At 42.8% G+C, this 16,375-nt stretch overlaps 1 protein-coding gene across 7 annotated transcripts in view; it reads right to left on the bottom strand.

Moving 5' to 3' along the window:
* Positions 1–3,660, bottom strand: part of Plagl1 (PLAG1 like zinc finger 1) — a 42,514-nt gene extending 38,854 nt beyond the window's left edge. For 4 of the 7 annotated variants that reach the window (XM_050122244.1, XM_050122246.1, XM_050122243.1 and 1 more), the window contains exon 1: positions 3,468–3,659. The gene's annotated coding sequence lies outside the window, so the exon portion shown is untranslated. Of the gene's footprint in view, positions 1–3,467 lie in introns of all 7 variants that reach the window. The other 3 variants (XM_050122248.1, XM_050122247.1, XM_050122249.1) reach the window with 2 other exon arrangements.
* Positions 3,661–16,375: the final 12,715 nt, after the last annotated feature.

Raw genomic sequence — 16,375 nt, 5'->3', positions numbered from 1 at the left:
CTCTCCAGAACACAATGTGAGGAAAAAAAAGTACGCCACATTTTCACATTCCCGGTGATTGAAATCAAGAGAGTTGAGTGGGGGGAGGCCGCGCTCCATAGGAAGGAGCGGGATTGAAAAGGCCTTCTGACCTCATCTGGAGAGTCACACAGGCATATACATTTGTACATTTCATTGGGCCACACCCTTCGTTTTTGCCTTCTCTACACGTCGTATTTGCAAACAAGATGTAACTCAATTCGGAGAAAAGGGCAAATGGTTTTGTCTAGAATGTTGATCTAAAGAAATAATATCTAGAATTCAACGTGGATTAAAACCTTAAAAGCCAGATTAAAAACTTAATACATCTAATTGTGGTTCCTAAAGAACAGGGAAGGGGGGAGTAGGTGCCCAGGGGACAATGAAATCAAGGGCAAAACTTCCCAGGTTTGAAAAAGAAACTTTAGGTGAGAGTGTCAAATGCATGTTCACACGATACATACGTCATCTTGCCCAGAAAGCCTTTGATTACACATTCTTTGTGATCATACCAGGAGCAATTAAGACCATAAAGCGACCCTCAACAGTAAGCAAGTCAGTGGTATTGACACATGTTCTGACTGTGGGGCAGGTTAGAAACCAGGAACAAGAGGGAAATCGCCTAAGCCTTCCACACTGGAGGCAGAGAACACCTCTCAAGACTCTCACAGCAAAAGAAAAAAAAAATGCCATAATGAAAACATGTTTAATCCTTAAAACAGAACCACATACTACATGTAAAGCAACAGGGCATAAAAAGTTGTAATCCTTCCAGATGACAACTGGCTACAGAGCCCAGAGGCAAGCCCAAGCTAATCTATGCATCGCCCATGGCTGAGGGGGTGCAGCAAGCCCCTGGCACAGGGACAATCGCCTTCCTAGGAAAGAGAGAGAGAGAGAGAGAGAAAAAAAAAACACAGCTAACCTTGTGCTATCTTCACCACATAAACAAAGCATGCACATCCACACCCACAGATGCATGAGCTTCATAACTGTGGGCAAAATACAACTGTGAACACTTCAGAAATCATTATGGAATCAAGTTCATTAACAGTTTTTCTGGAGGGGGGGATTGTTGTTTTTTCAATCAAGACACACGCACCACAAAGATTATAAATGCCTGTTTATTATCTGAAAGTTTCTTCAACCACGACCCGCATCCAGAACATTGTTTCCCAAGAGATGTGTGCTATGGTTGGAATGTGCTGGTCTGTAGCATAGGAATGTGTAACACAATATAATATATAGTTACACGCAAAAATTGAGCACTAGAAATATGGCCTGGAGCCCCTGAATAGCTGAAATGTAAATAAATACCACAGCATGGCAGCATTTTAAAACCCAGAGCGAAGAATTGAAATTTTTTTTGTGCTTTGTTACCTTTTTAGTATTTACATTTCCCCTTAACAAAAGCCTGTTGAGCTTAAATTGCGAAATAAAATATAATTCCAAGCCATAGCAAAGTTACTTTTAAAAATAGCATATTGAATGATTTCAATTTTCTTCTAAGCACTTTAAAAAGTATATTAAATTTTTTAAGGCATAGAAACATATGATGAATTTAATGACTAGCAATGTGCCCACCAAAGAAATTATGAAATGCGATGTTAACGCTGTTGCGTTTCCTAGGTAACTCTCCCTGATCAGGACTCTTTATGACGCAGTGGAAAATATGAGCTTTCAAGCCCTGGATACAGGCTTCTTCGTTTTCTTTAATATACTGGTGGCGGTGGTGGTTGGGGGGCTTAACATTTAGACCTATGTGTATCATTTAATAGTTTTTAATCCTGAAACGTGGCCACTGACCAGAAGATGAGGTATATTCTGCTTCCTAAGAGTCGTTCATGTTCCCTCATACCCATTTGCCCCCCCCTCCGAGGAAGTGACCATTAATGACGTTCATAACATTAATTTATATGTTTTCCTTTATGATATTTAATCTCTGTGCTTTCCTACACAATAGCTTTGCTTGCCAGTTTCTGAATTTCACATAGATGAAATCATGCAATATTAAGTAACTTGTTTTTCTCCTTCACACTGAGAGGAATCTGTATGGAGACACAGCACCACCTCATTCGCTCCTGTACCATGTTCCATTTTATGACTGGTACATAATTTATGTTTCCCCATCAGACGGACATGAAGGCTTTGTCCAGCTTTGTGGCCCTACACAGGAAGCCTTCTTCTGTATGTCCTCTGGTGCATATGAAAATTTACCTAGGGCAGTGGCTTTTAAACTTTTTTGACCACGACTCATAGTAAAGAATGGCATTAGAACACCATTACACACATATGTGTGTATAAAACTAAGCGGGGGGGAGGGGCGAGTGGTCATAAAACAAAGACCCTCTGACTTGAGACACATTCTTATGTTTTCTCCGTTTGCAAATTTTCAATTTTTTTTTAAAATCACTCTCTACTTAATTGATTTCAGAACTCATGAATAGGAGCTTCACGTTGGGAACGCTGCTCTGTGAAGGATATGTACGGGACCCTGAGGTCGGGAAATGCAGATGTCAAATGTCGTCAACTATGAGTCGTGACTTAAGTGACCGGTCTCATTTACTAGTATGTAAATTTCCCACTGTTTTAAGAGCAAAAACCGCGAGGCAACAGATTTTATCGTTTCATACGTCACTAAAATATTGATCACTTACCATGCGCTAAGTAAGCAGCCAGAGACGCCAACCCCAGACCGAAGGTTTACTACGCAGAGGAAAAAGGAAAATGGGGGGGGGGGGGCACTTCGGGGAGCAGAACCTTGCCAAGGCTCCAGAGAACTAACAGGGCCCTGAAGCGCCTTGGAGGGTGGGGTTCGAGGAAGATTCCTAGAAGAAGAACTGAACTGGGACATTTCTATTTTTAATTTTCACCCGATTCCTAAAACATCAAAGTAGTACATTTGTTACGGGGGGGATTACCAACATTTTCGGACCCCTTTTCAGTATAAAGCGGAAAACCCTTCCTAGCGTCCTTGAAGTTGATGCGGGAACTAGGGGGGAAAAAGGACACAAGTTGCACTTTGAATTCTCCCAGGAATTTTTAGGAGTCCGACGTTCTCGAAAAGCTTTAAGAGCACAAGTGAGAACGCAGTTATCGTTAAAGCATCAAAAATACGAGCATTTCCCCAAACGAACGCAAATCACTTCTCCCCGACTTTCTTTTCAGTCTTTGGTGGAGTCTGGAGTGTTTTTAGATCTTAAGGACCAAGACTAAGTGCTGCATACCACCCAGCGATGGGTGTGAGCGATCGCGGCACTAAGTGCCGTTCGGAGGGATCCGGAGTCTTCCGCGGCATCCCTGACCGCAGTTGGGAAACCCAAGGTAGGAGTTTGTTACTTCGGTACCCGAAGGGTCCGGAACACCGAGGTCCGCGCAGAGCGCGGCAACCCTCCCCGTGGCATTGCCGCGCCACGTCGCCGAAGCGCCCAGATCACCCACATACTTACCCACCGAGGGTAGCTGGACGCAGGCGAGCCGCCCGGCTCTCAGCCTACGCAACCATGGCGGCAACCCGGAGGTGGCCGCACTCCGTTCTCCGCTCCGCTTGCCGCGAGCCCCGTGCTCGCGGCCGAGCCTCTCCGAGCGTTCTCTCGCCTGCCAGGCGAGTGAGGCTGGAGAACGCCCCAGCCGTGCCTATATAAAGGCTCGGGGCGGTCCCCGAGCCATCTGAGTGACAAATAGCAGATGCTGTGGGCTTTGCCGCGCAACACAGCAGCCAAAGGGATGGCTGCAGAGACGTGGCTGCGGGCGGGGCTGCGAGAGGAGCTGGGCCCCCGGGTGTCACGTGGGAGCAGGAGGCCCGGTTAGGCTCTGGGGGTCTGCGGGGGAGGACAGCCACGCAGCCCGCCACGATGACTCATCGGCTGTGTGCGCAAAGCCAAGGTCGCCCAGGTGCCGCGTTGGCGCAGGTAGCGGCGACTCAGCCCTAAGATCCGTGATGAGGGTTGATTGCGCCCGTACCCTCTGGGATAATCAAACCTCGGCCACATCACAAGCCAGAAACTGGGAGCGGGGTGCTGTGGGGGGGGGCAGCCAGAAGCCAAAGAAGCTTAAGTCTCTGCGTGATCAGGGGTACCACTGTTGGAGTGGGCTTTGAGGACCAATACCCCAAGTCGATAACAGTCCTTCTAGAAACCATACTCTTTCCTGTTGACTAGCGAGAAAACGAGCTAGATTGGGAGTAATTTTTGTGACCAGGGGCTCGCATTGTTCACATTTGAACGACATTTGAAACATTTTTCATTTTTTAAGCTTAAAAAGAGCCCGAAGCGAAGTCTCAGCATTTGCTTTCGTCCTGGTAAGGCATAAATACTGAAAAGGGGTCCGTGAATGCTATGTGGGAAAAGTAAGGAATACAGGCGGTTTCCGGCGCGTTTCAGTTTCACCGGCTCCGAAGCGAGAGAGACACTTAATCTGTGTGCTTGCTTTCTCCCACCCTCACCCCAGACTCAATTTTCCACCGCTGTTTATATCGCTTTTGGCTCATTAGGAGCGAAATGTGCGGTCTTAACTCTAGATTTAAATGAACTTGACGGTCGCCGTAAACCTTTCCTGGATTGCGTTTATCTAGTATAGACAGCGGATGGGCGGTCTTTTTTCTTAATCCATTTAAAAGTATGTGGCTTCCACGGTACAGAAAAACATGCTTTTCTCTACATGTCGAAAAAAAAATGGGTGTTTTGAATTCCCACCTTATAAAACCTCACAGAACATGAAAGCAATTTCTTTACAGATTTTTTTTTAAGCGCGCGCGGTGTCTCATGTTGTCCAGGCTGGCCTTGAACTCCTGATCATCTTGCTTCTACCTCCTAAATGCTGGTATTACATGCTTGCAACACTATGCCTGGCTACCTCACTGTTGAAGAATCTCCCTGCAAAGGCCTGAATCATGCGAAAGCATCCCTCAGAGAGCCCTCGGTTTTTCTGCTTGACTGCCTGAAGAATTACTTATCAAGGACCAACCGGTCTACTTCACCCCGCCCCATATATATATATATATATATATATATATATATATATATATATATCACCATCTTTTATTTTTGAATTACATTCTTTAATGAGTTTAATATTCCATCCATGTTATTATATCCGGAGCAGCTTCTGTTTTAGGGCCGAGAGCTGTTTTTGCAGACTATTTTTCCTGTGGATTCCTTAGGTTTTAAGGCAAGTACCGGTGAGAGGAAGAGAGTGCATAGAGACAGCTAAGACTAGAAATACAGCTTGCGTAGGAAACTCGACTCTTACCGGTAAATCCTACAGCCCTGCACCAGACCCGTCCTCGGTACAAACAGTCCCTTCCCATGAACTCCAGCTGGGATTTTCAGTAGAATGCAACGCTCCAGGAGGTGAACTGGAATAGCAGCTTTGCGTTTTCAGTCTCCTGGAGGCTTCACGAGGATGCTACCGACTGCTTTCCAACGGGGAAAGATTTAGTCAGATTTTTTTTTTTAACATATCTCAAAAGGGTGGGAATACAGGATGGATATAGGCATATTGTGGACACACAATGCTTAAATAAATCTTAACTTTGCTATCTATTCTCAAACTGGACACCATCAAATTGCCACACGTAAAGTGTAGTCCGTAATTGAAGCGCTCCCTGAAGGCCAAAAGAGAAGGATGGAGTTCAAGGACAGCCTGCGCTGAGTAGCTAGACGCTGTTTGGAAACGGGAAAGGAAAAGAAGACGGTAGAATTTTTTTTCTTTCGGTGGTTATTTTCCCTGCTGTGTTCTTTCCCTTGGGTGGTCTAATTTGGACGTTTTCCTGAAATATGCTTATATAGAAATCTCTCATTGATCGTAAATCATATGAAACCGTTTTTTTCCTACTATGCTATTTTCAGAGTTCTGTTTTTGAATGTGAATGGGTTTCCCTGGTAGCTGTGACATGGAAGCTTTTCCTCAGAAACACAAGCCCCCGAAAGGTTTTAGGACAGAGGGCGGTAATAAATCTCCACAAGGTTTAAACTAACAAGGAATGATGGCTCTCCCCTAAAGTAGGGAGGAGATGGGGTGCTGTACCACACATGCTGGGCTGTGAGGCTGCTGTGCAGCCACTCACTAGCGCCCCCAATCTGTATATTTTCTTTTAAAGAATAACACATGGTATAACCCTCTCTGTTTTGAAACACCACAGACGTCAAAAGTGTCTCTCATGGCGAAACCCACCCAGAGGGGCTCTGCTGCAATCCCCTCAGCAGTCAGAAACCCTGTAATTATTCGTTTTTTTTTTTTTAAACAAGTACTTCCAAGCATAGCTTCATTCCACAGACTCTTCACGAACTTCTTAAAATGTCTTTATCAGTCAGGCATGGTAGCTCTATGACCCAAGGACTGAGGAGGCAGAAGCAAGAGGCTTAGGTATTCAAGGCATTCAAGGCCTTCCTTGGCTACATAGTGAGAGTTCAAGACCAAACTGGACTACATGAGAAACTAGCAGGAAAAAAAAAAAAGAATATTTTTCCTTATCAAACAAAAAGCAAGAAGATTGATGCTGAAGTGTTAAAATGTCTCAGAACCCTTCACTATCAGGGAGTATTCCTTAATGGGGGTAACAGCTATGATGATTCTAATGTTTACCCCATGGAATCTGACAGTTGATACAAAGTAGGAACACAATAACCAAATGATGGGCGACAGTATCGTTTTTCAGTCATGTAGAAAAGACATTGAGCAAAATCTGACATTCATTCTTGAAAACAAAAAGCAGAGCTATAGGAGACCTTCCTTGGCCTGCTAATGGGCGGGCTCATTTCCTATAGTTGTCACGGACCATTACTACAGATGGCTGCTTCAAAACAAGAAACTTATTTTCTCAAAACTCTAGAGAAGTCAGAAATTAAAGTGTCAGCAAAGATCGCGTGCGCCCTCTGGTGGCCTTTGAGGAGAATCCTTCCTTGCTTCTAGCGGGTTTGGGTACCAGTACTATCCCGTCTCTGCCTCCAATTCAAAGTTGTCTTCTTGACTGGTGTCTCTACTATGACTATCTCATAAAGACTCTTTTCCTTGTATGGTATTTAGGATCCATCTTAATTACTTCAATACCAGCTCAGCACCTAATGTTTTCATGTGGAATTGCCTCCAAACTGGACCTCTGGGTTTCATGGTCCTTGCTGTACAAATTCTTAATTTAGAAGGCAAAGCTCCCCTCCACTCTCACTTTATATATATATGTATGTATATATATATATGACCCTCTATGACCCAAGTCCTTATATATATGTAAATCAAATAAAGTAACAAACGCAGATCCCAGGTATTAGGACATAAACGTGCAAGTATTGGGGGAAGGTATTATCTTTTAATCCTCTGCCCTGGTTTAAAAAAAATCCAGATCTAATTTGTTGTAGAAATCTGATGGACTGATTATAACTTTATATGGAAAGAAAAGAACACAGAAGAGGAAAAACAACCTTAAAATGTAAGTCTGGGTGTACCTTAAGAAGGGGAGAAAAAGAAAGAGGAGGAGAGAAAGAGATGGAGGAAGAAGCAGGTGGAGGAGGGAAGTAGAGAGGGAGAATGAGAGAGGGGGGAGGAGGAAGGTGGAGGAACGATGAGAAAAGAAGAAGACGACAAGATGATTGAAAGGCTGGAGCTATCTGGTCTTAAGGCTTTCTTTAAAACCATAAAAACTAAGACTGGAAGGGAGAAGCAACAGAGCAAATCGAAGCAGAATGGAATCCAGACACAGATCTGCATTTGTTTCATTTGAGACAGGGTCCTATGCAGTCCATGCTAGCTAGCCTTGAACTTGACGTGTATTGGAGAATGACCCTGAACTCTTTATCCTCTTGCCTCTACCTCCCAAGTGCTGGGACTACGGACAGACATGACCATCACTCTCAGCTTCAGATCTGTTGATTTTTTTCAGCGGGAGTATGATCAACTGGGAAGAGAAATAACAGTGTGCAAACTGGTTGCTCACGGGGGAGGCAAAACCTTCTTCCTGTATTTAAAACAAGAACGTGAAATCAAACCAGATCACAGATCAACATAAAACAAAGGCAATATAGAAACTCCGAAACTGCTTTATTCATTGTAATAGCTACTAGCTCAGTTAGCACCTTAACTGCGGCTAGTCCAAACTGAGATGAACCAACCTGTGGAAACTATATTTCAGTTTGCAAGGTCTCTGGATTAAAAATAATATACAATGTCGCATTAATAACTTCATAAGATGACTGGAAAGATGGCTCAGCAAAAAAAAAAAAAAAAAGGCTCTTGACACACAAACTTGATGAGCTACATGCCATCCCGGATGGAAAGAGGGAACTGACTCCACAAAATTGCCCTCTGACCTCCATATGCATGCTGTGACATTTGTATGTCCCACTACACACAACAAACGCATACTAATACATGTTAAAAAATAATTTTGTACTGACCACATGTTGAAATGACAATGCCCTAGAAATATTAGTTTGAACAAAACTTGAGTTTGCTGGAGGAAGCTGGTTTTTTTTACTATCTTATTGTGGCTGCTGGAAAAATCTAAGCTGATATGTATGACTCACACTTCTGGCAACTCTTATCTCGACAAAACCCTGGGACAGACAGTTAGTTGTTTTGTGGGCAATGATTCTGAAAGAATAAATTGGTAAGTGGATTTGCTTTAAAAAAAAATCATCAGTTCTTCAGAGGGGATCACTTAAAAAGATGAGAACTCAAGCCTCACACTGGGAGAAAATATCAACAACACGTATCTTTGACATGGGACTTGGGATGTCTGAAGGACTGGCGCAGCTCAACATACAGTAAGAATGCCATAAAAAATGAGCAAGACTTGTGGAAAGAAGTTGACGAAAAGAGGGCAGCTTCTATCTAGAAGTCACACAAAAGATATTTGAAATTATTTCCCCGGCTGAAATTAAAAGGAAAGCGAAATACTACTATCTGCCCGCTCTTGCAGCAATCATTACAAAGACCGACAATGCTCCAATGGGGGAGAAAGTGCCTAAAAGGAAACAGCCCTAAAAGGAAAAGAAATTGTTGCAGTTTGAAAGCTTCTTTGTTTCGTTTTTTTCTTCCGTTGGTTTTTGAGACAGAGTCTCAGTGTATAGCCCAGACCGACTTGGAGCTCATATAATCCAGACTAGCCTCAAACTCTGGGTGATGCTTCTGTCTCAGCCTCCCAAATGCTAGGGATACTAGGTGTGAACCTCAGTGCTTGGCTGCAATATTATCTTACAGAGCTAAACATTTGTTTGTTTGTTTGTTTGTTTGAATAAGCCAGGACTCCTGATTTTATTTAGCCAAGAGAAATGGCACCATGTCTATGGAACTCCTTATACACAAATGTTCAAATTGGTCCCAAACTGAAAACCCAAATGTCAGCAATAAAAGCAAGTATGTTGATATTCTGAACAGAATAAAGGAATGCATAAAACAGGGTTCTGTATCCAAGGGATGATATGGGAAAGTAATATACTGCACATGTCTTGGTTTCTCTTACTGTTTCTGTGGTAAATATTCTGACAGAAACAACTTAATTGGAGTGATTTTATTTTCACTCACAGTTCAAGGTCACAATCCCTCATTGCAGGAGCAACCACAGTGGCAGAAGCTTGAAGCAGCTGATCACATTTGAACCTACAATTTAAAAAAAGGACAAAGAAATAAATGCATGGCTGCTTGCTGGCTTCTCTGCTCCCCCTTTCCACGTACATAGTCTAGGATCCCATGCCTAAGGAATGGTCCCACCCAAAATGAGTGAGTCTTTCCACAGCAGTTAACATAACCATGACTACCTGCCTCACACGCACAGAGAGATGTGTCAGGAGGTCCATGTCAGTAATTTAAATACCTGCCAAGGTGACCAAGTGAACCATCATTCTGTATTATCCCATCTTATACATCAAAGTTACAGTGACAAAACTCAGATCATCTCTCCTCCACTTTCTGTGTACTACAAAGCAAAAGCTGGCTTCCACTACATGTTTCTACCATGGAGATGTTCCCATCACAGTGATGGTTTTTCCAAGTATGTGGAACCAAGAAACCATGAAATGAACCCTCATGAACTCATAAGCTAAAAAACAAAACAAAACAAAACCATTTCTGCTTAAGCAGCTTCTACCAAGTAAGTATTCTGCCGTATTGATGAGAAAAGTAACTGTTACATAAAATTAGTTCCGAAGGCCTGGTCACTGCTTTGATTAAATCTTGACTGTGACTGACAAGCCTTTGGAACTGGTTTGTAGGAGGAGGGACACAGAAAAGTTTGGAGATGTGGACTACAGAAACCCTGAATGGTTGTAGGTAGAGCTCAATGGGCGATTCTCGTGGAACCCCCTACAGCCAGTGCATTCTGAATGTACTGAATTGTGAGCAGGAAAAAATGCATCACTAGGGGCTGTCTGTGTCATGTTCCTATGGAAAACCTTGGGTATGTATGTCTAATCCATGCCTTGACATATTGTGGGAAGCAAAGTTTAGGGGTTGTGGAATAATTAATTTGGCAGAGAAAATTTCAAGGCAGCATAGGATTGAGGTTTTGTTTTGGTTTGGTTTGGTTTTTTGAGACAGGGTTTCTCTGTATAGCTTTTGAACCTGTCCTGGAACGAGCTCTGTAGACCTGGCTGACCTCAAACTCACAGAGATCCTTTGAAGTCCTGGAATTAAAGGCGTGCACCACCACTGCCCGGCTGGATTTAAGCTTTTTTTGTTCCTTTGTGATTATTGCCAGTTACTTTCAGTCAGGTTTATAGTAAGTATTACAGTTTGGTCAGAAAAGCCAGCCTGTGTCCAGTTGGGGCTAAGGAAAACGTAATTGTCGTGGGGGTTAACACCTTTAAAAAAGCATCCATAGACATTGCACTGGGGCAATATGAAAGATTGCTCAAGAGTACCAAAGGGATTAGTTGGCTCCATTGAAGACAGTCTCCACAATTTGAAGAAATTGTTCCATAAATTATTTGAGGAGGTAAACTTGTCATAACGATCATGTGAAGGTCAGAGAATAACTTGCAGGCATTTGTTCTCTCCTTCCGCCATGTGGATTCCCAGGGATAGGATTTAGGTAGTCTAGCTTGGTAGCAAGTACCTTTACCCACTGAGACATCTGTCTGGCCCAGCCTCCAGAATCTGAAAAGAGTAAAATCATCTGAAAGAAGCTTAGGGAAGTGTCTTCCAGGATTCAGCTTCTCGGGTACGCCCAGAGGCTAGTAGTAGTTCAGAGACCATAGAGATCCAAAAACACCCATATCGCCATCCTTGTGAAGCTGGTTTTGCAAACTTGGAGAATGCAAGAATCAAGAGTGACCCTTCTTCTAGAGGCTTCTATCCAGATTTCAAAAGAGCCTGAATAGCTAGGCAGTGTGTAAGAGAATAGGAGTCTCTGCGGGTCAGGTCATCCCTGACAGAGTGACTTATGAAGCAATAAGGGTGAAGCCTAAGCTGCAGTAGAGACCTCAGGGTATTGATGAGACCAGGGACATAAAATGTTTACCAAGGAAGCTGCAAAAAATGAAGTCAGCCTAAAAAATAGGCCATGTGAACTGCTCCTCAAGCTTATTAAACCTTGCATCACAACACATCATACTCCAGATGCCTGACATGGAGTGATAGTTAATGATTTCCTTGCTGGGTTTGGGTCCTTTTCACCTTTGTTAATGTTTTCCTTTTCCCTTTTAGAATAAGCATGCTTGCTCTGTGGCAATATATGTTGGAAGTATACAAAATCTTCACAACCAAGACTTTGTCTTGAGCTTTAAGAGAGACTTTGAACTCCAACTTTTGAATAACATCAGGACTGCAAAACTGTAGGGACTTGGGATGAGTATATTTTGTATTATAGGATGTACACAAGCCCTTCGGGAACCAGAGGTAAAATGCTATGGCTTAAAGTGGTGTGTTCCGGTGTCAAGTTGACAAAAGGGTTTAAGGGTCCTAGATTAATGTTGGAGCTGGAAGCAGATCTTTTGATTGTATATATGATGCTGGTATTAGAAGCATTCAGAATGAAAGAATCATGGAGTACCTGAGGATACCACTCATATTTCTAAAAAAGAAAGAAAGAAATGAAGGAAGGAAGGAAGGAAGGAAGGAAGGAAGGAAGGAAGGAAGGAAGGAAGGAAGGAAGAAAAACAGCCTGAGAGGCCAGGCTTGATTAGATTAAGAAACACTAAGGTTTACCTCTCTCTGGGTATGTTATGAGGGTTCTCTACTAATCAACAAATTGATATCCTAATAGATTTATAATATGGTGGTATTGGAAAATGAGGAGAGTATATAGGATCTGGTTGAAGGAAGTTCATCATTAGCGATATGCTCTTGGGATACTATCTGGTTCTCACCTCCTGCCCTCCAAGAACTAAAGAATAGCCTCTACATACCACAGGCTCCCATTTCCATCCATGATACATGGGTGCTTCAAACCATGAATGGAACCCTGTGAAACCATGAGGCAAGATAAATGTCTCCTCCTTTAAGTTATGCTAGACATTCTTTTCTAGCAAAAAGAAGAGTAACTACTACCACCATTGCTTCTTGGTGACACTTGTAGTAAGTCAGTTGGTCAGTTGACCCATTTAAAAAAAAAAAAAACTAGTGGCTGGAGATATGTTCAACCAGTAAGAGCATGGCTACTGACCTGAGTTCAAAATCTTGGACCCACATAACAACTAGCAATCATATGTAATTCCAGCCCCAGGGTATCCAGTGGCCTCTTCTGGCCTCCATGACCATCAAGCACACACATAGTATACAGACATACATGCAGACAAAACAAGCCATACATATAAATAAAAAAAATTAATAAAGGTAGACATTGAAGAATCATGAAAGAACTTCTTAAGGTGATGGAGATGATCCGTATTCGGATTGGTAAGATTATGTAGGTCTGTTTGTCAGATGATACTAAGGACACACTTAAAAATATAAGCATCGTCATTTCATGTAAATTAATCTTCAACAAAATTCCTAAAATTCTTTTATCGTTGTTTGCATAGGGCAGGGAGAAAATGGGCACCACTTTCAGCCTTCATCCCAGCAGGTTGCATTATAATGTGCCTTCTTTTTCTCTGCAGATTTTTGCATGAATGCTCCCCCTAATATCATCTCACCTGTGGTGTAGATGAAACTCAAGCCCAAGCCTTCCTCTCTCACCCCTAATCCAGGGCTCTTGCGCAACAGTCAGCAGCCCCAGGGAGCAACCACGCTGTGCTGATAACATCCTGATAACCAAATTTTGAAACTAAGAACTTGAAAATAATCCATCTAATAACGTGAAAATAATCTGTCAGTGGTTCCAGCTAAATATCCAATAAGTGATTAGACTGAATGTTCTTGAACCAAAATCGGGAGGGTGACATTTTAAAAGCCTATTTAAAAAAATAAAATTATGTGTGGTCCACATTGATCCTGGGGGGACATGGTGTGTGTGAGATCTGTGCTGTCCCCTGAGGCCATGTTGATGGCTGTGGCCTATGCTGCCACCAAGGGTCACGACACTGTCCGTGGTCTGAGCTGCAGCCATGGCTGTGTTGATGTTCATGGGCTTTCCTTCCAGCTGAGGCCACAATGAGATGCATGGTCTGTACTGCAGCAGAAGGCTGTGAGGCTATCCGGATGTGCACGGTCTCTGCTCCCCCTAGAGGCCATGTTGATGTCCATGGTCCTTGCTGAAGGCCCTGTGGATGCTCGTGGTCCCCGTCGTCAACGGAAACTATGTGGAAGTCCATGATCCATGTTGCCCCTGACTCTGAAGGATAAACAAGCTTCTTTTGTAGTGGTATCACTGACTACAGACTCACAGTTGAGAATGCTGAGGGAAAAAATTAACAAGAAAGCATATATAGCTCTTTGGGATCACAATTTTGGCCAAATCCCATCTCACTGGGGTTAGCCTGATACTGACCTCTATTTCCAAGTCTCTTATCCTTTTTAATGAAACTTCCAGCTTGGCTGACAGAGGTTCTCTGCTCTTGTTATTATTAACAATGACCTCCTCGTATCCAAGTATCTCGCAAACCAACCTCTCATGAGAGGAGTTATCTCTTCCATAAGCAAAATGAATGTCTGTGTATATCTTCAGCTGACGGACATTTGGGGAGCACAGGAGGGCCACATGATACTGCTTGGTATTTGGAGTTCTTTTACTGGAATGTCTTTATCTGGAAAAACATTCTTTTAAGATCTTCTGTGCATGTGCAAGATGCGATCAGATGAGGGTCCCTTAGCCTTATCCCAAGGGCAGTGATGGCTAATCTTGTCAAACCTATTAATATGGAGGGTATCTGGAGATTAGTCAAGTACAGCACTGGGTATGTCTGTGAGAACTTTTCTAGAGCAAATTGGATTTTTTTCAGCACTGAAAATTATTACTACTGGTTTAATCTATTGTTATTATTACTGGTTTAATCTATTGAAGAATTCAAAAATTGAACAAACCATTAAAAAGTGGCTAAACTGTGGACAGTAGAGTCTGGGTGGAGAAAGGAGGTCACTGAAGGGGCATCGTCAAAGACTTGTCCTTGCTCCACCCCTTCCTGCTATTCCTCTTCTCTGCTCTCTGTCTGTCATATGTGGGCAGTTCCTCCATCTTCTGAAACAATAGACAAAATGAGCCTTCCCCCATGAGATTGCTTCCGTCAGATATTTGTTCACAGAAATTACAAACGCAACGAACCAGATGCTGTGCAAAGAGCTGGGGTACTGGGGCTCCCACAAAACAAAGAGGCCAAGAGTGGCCCATCAATTCGAATCCTTTCTCTTTCCCATGCACTTTGTACTTCTGTTTTGTTTGAGGCAGGCTCCTTAGTAGATCAGGCCGATTTCAAGCTCACTCTATAGTTGAGGCTGGCCTCTAACTCCTAATCCTCCTGCCTCTGCTCCCCTGCTGCAGGGGATTTGTTCACACTGTCTTTCTGAGACTGCCAATAAAGTTAAACCACAAATCAGAGGGCAGGGTCCCTGTACAGAGTCCATGGTTAACTGGCCAGGATGAACCATAGAGTTTTTGGTGTGCCCAGATTAGGATAGAGAGACACATAAAGAAATAGGGCATGGCTTAGAAAGATTCAAGGGTCTTTTTGATCTGGGGGGGTGGAGAAGCAGGGTCAAATGCTCATTTCTCCATCGCTCTATGGACCTATCAAGTTTCTACCTCAATAACTGACTCCCAAGTTTTTATTGATAAAAAGAATAACAGATGAATGTTTCACTTCCTGGGGTGAGGTTCTAGGCATATGCCACTATACCCAGTTGCTCTACTTTTTTTTTTTTTTTTTTTTGCATTCATTTCCTTCTTACCCACTCTACATGTTTCCTGACTCAAGTTGTAGAAGGTAAGTATTCCCTTCTATAGTTTCGTTTTTCTTTAAATGCTAGGAATTTAGCCAAAGGCCTCTCACACGCTAAGCAAATACTCTGTCACTGACCTATAACCCCAGACACAGGATAAATATAAATTAGATATTTTTTTAGTAGGAGAATTCAGTGTTTGATATGAAACTAAATGAGGGCATTAAAAATAGAAAGAGAACAATCCCGCTTTTCCTCTTATTAATAAGCAACTGGGATGGGTGAGCAGTGGTTTGAAGTAGAACCAACTGCATTAGTTTTCCTCTCTGTTTCATACAGCCCAACATAAAAATAAAAACAAAAGGCAGCAAATTGGCAACGACTGACAAAAGACTAACCTCCGAAGCAAACAAATCAAAAGTTTCAGATGTCAGATACTGATATTCATTCTACTTTTCTACCTACTGTAATTAAAATTTCATCAAAAAAATTTTTTCTTTCTTCATTTTTTTGGGGGGGTTGTTTTTTGAGACGGTTTCTCTGTGTAAGGGCCCTGGCTGTCCTGAAACTCCCTTTGTAGACCAGGCTGACCTCAAACTCACTAAGATCCTGCCTCTGCCTCCCAAATGCTGGGATTTGAGCCACTACCACCTGGCTCAAAAAAAAGTCATTTTCAATAGGCAAGACGATAACAAAAAAGGGGAAAGCAATAAGTACTTTTTATAATCTAGGAATAGCAACTCCTTTGCTTATTTGAGTTAGGTATCCAAGAAACCTGGAAGAAGAACCTGAGGCTCCTCCCAATTCTCCCAGCATCACTGGTACCTGTGGCCCCTCCCAGCGTTCCCAGTGGCTCCTCTCAGCTCTCCCAGGATCATTCCTTACATGTGGTACCTTCCAGCTCTCCCAGCATCCTCATTACCTGTGGTACCTTCCAGCTCCGCCAGCATCACTTGGTACCTGTCTGCCAGCACTTCTAACACCACCGGCTACCCTAAACCTGTCCCTCCCAGGAGCTGAGGTTCTGCTTCTCTTTCCCAAGCCTGATCCCTGTATAATTCAGCCTTTTTTTTTTTTTTTTTTTTTTTTTTTTTTTTTTTTTTTTTTTTTT

The sequence above is a fragment of the Alexandromys fortis genome, unplaced genomic scaffold (genome assembly GCF_014885135.2).
Source record: "Alexandromys fortis isolate MF-2015 unplaced genomic scaffold, M_Fortis_MF-2015_v1.1 scaffold_215, whole genome shotgun sequence".
In the NCBI taxonomy this organism is placed as follows: Eukaryota; Metazoa; Chordata; class Mammalia; order Rodentia; family Cricetidae; genus Alexandromys; species Alexandromys fortis.
This window is presented reverse-complemented; position numbering and strand designations above follow the sequence as displayed.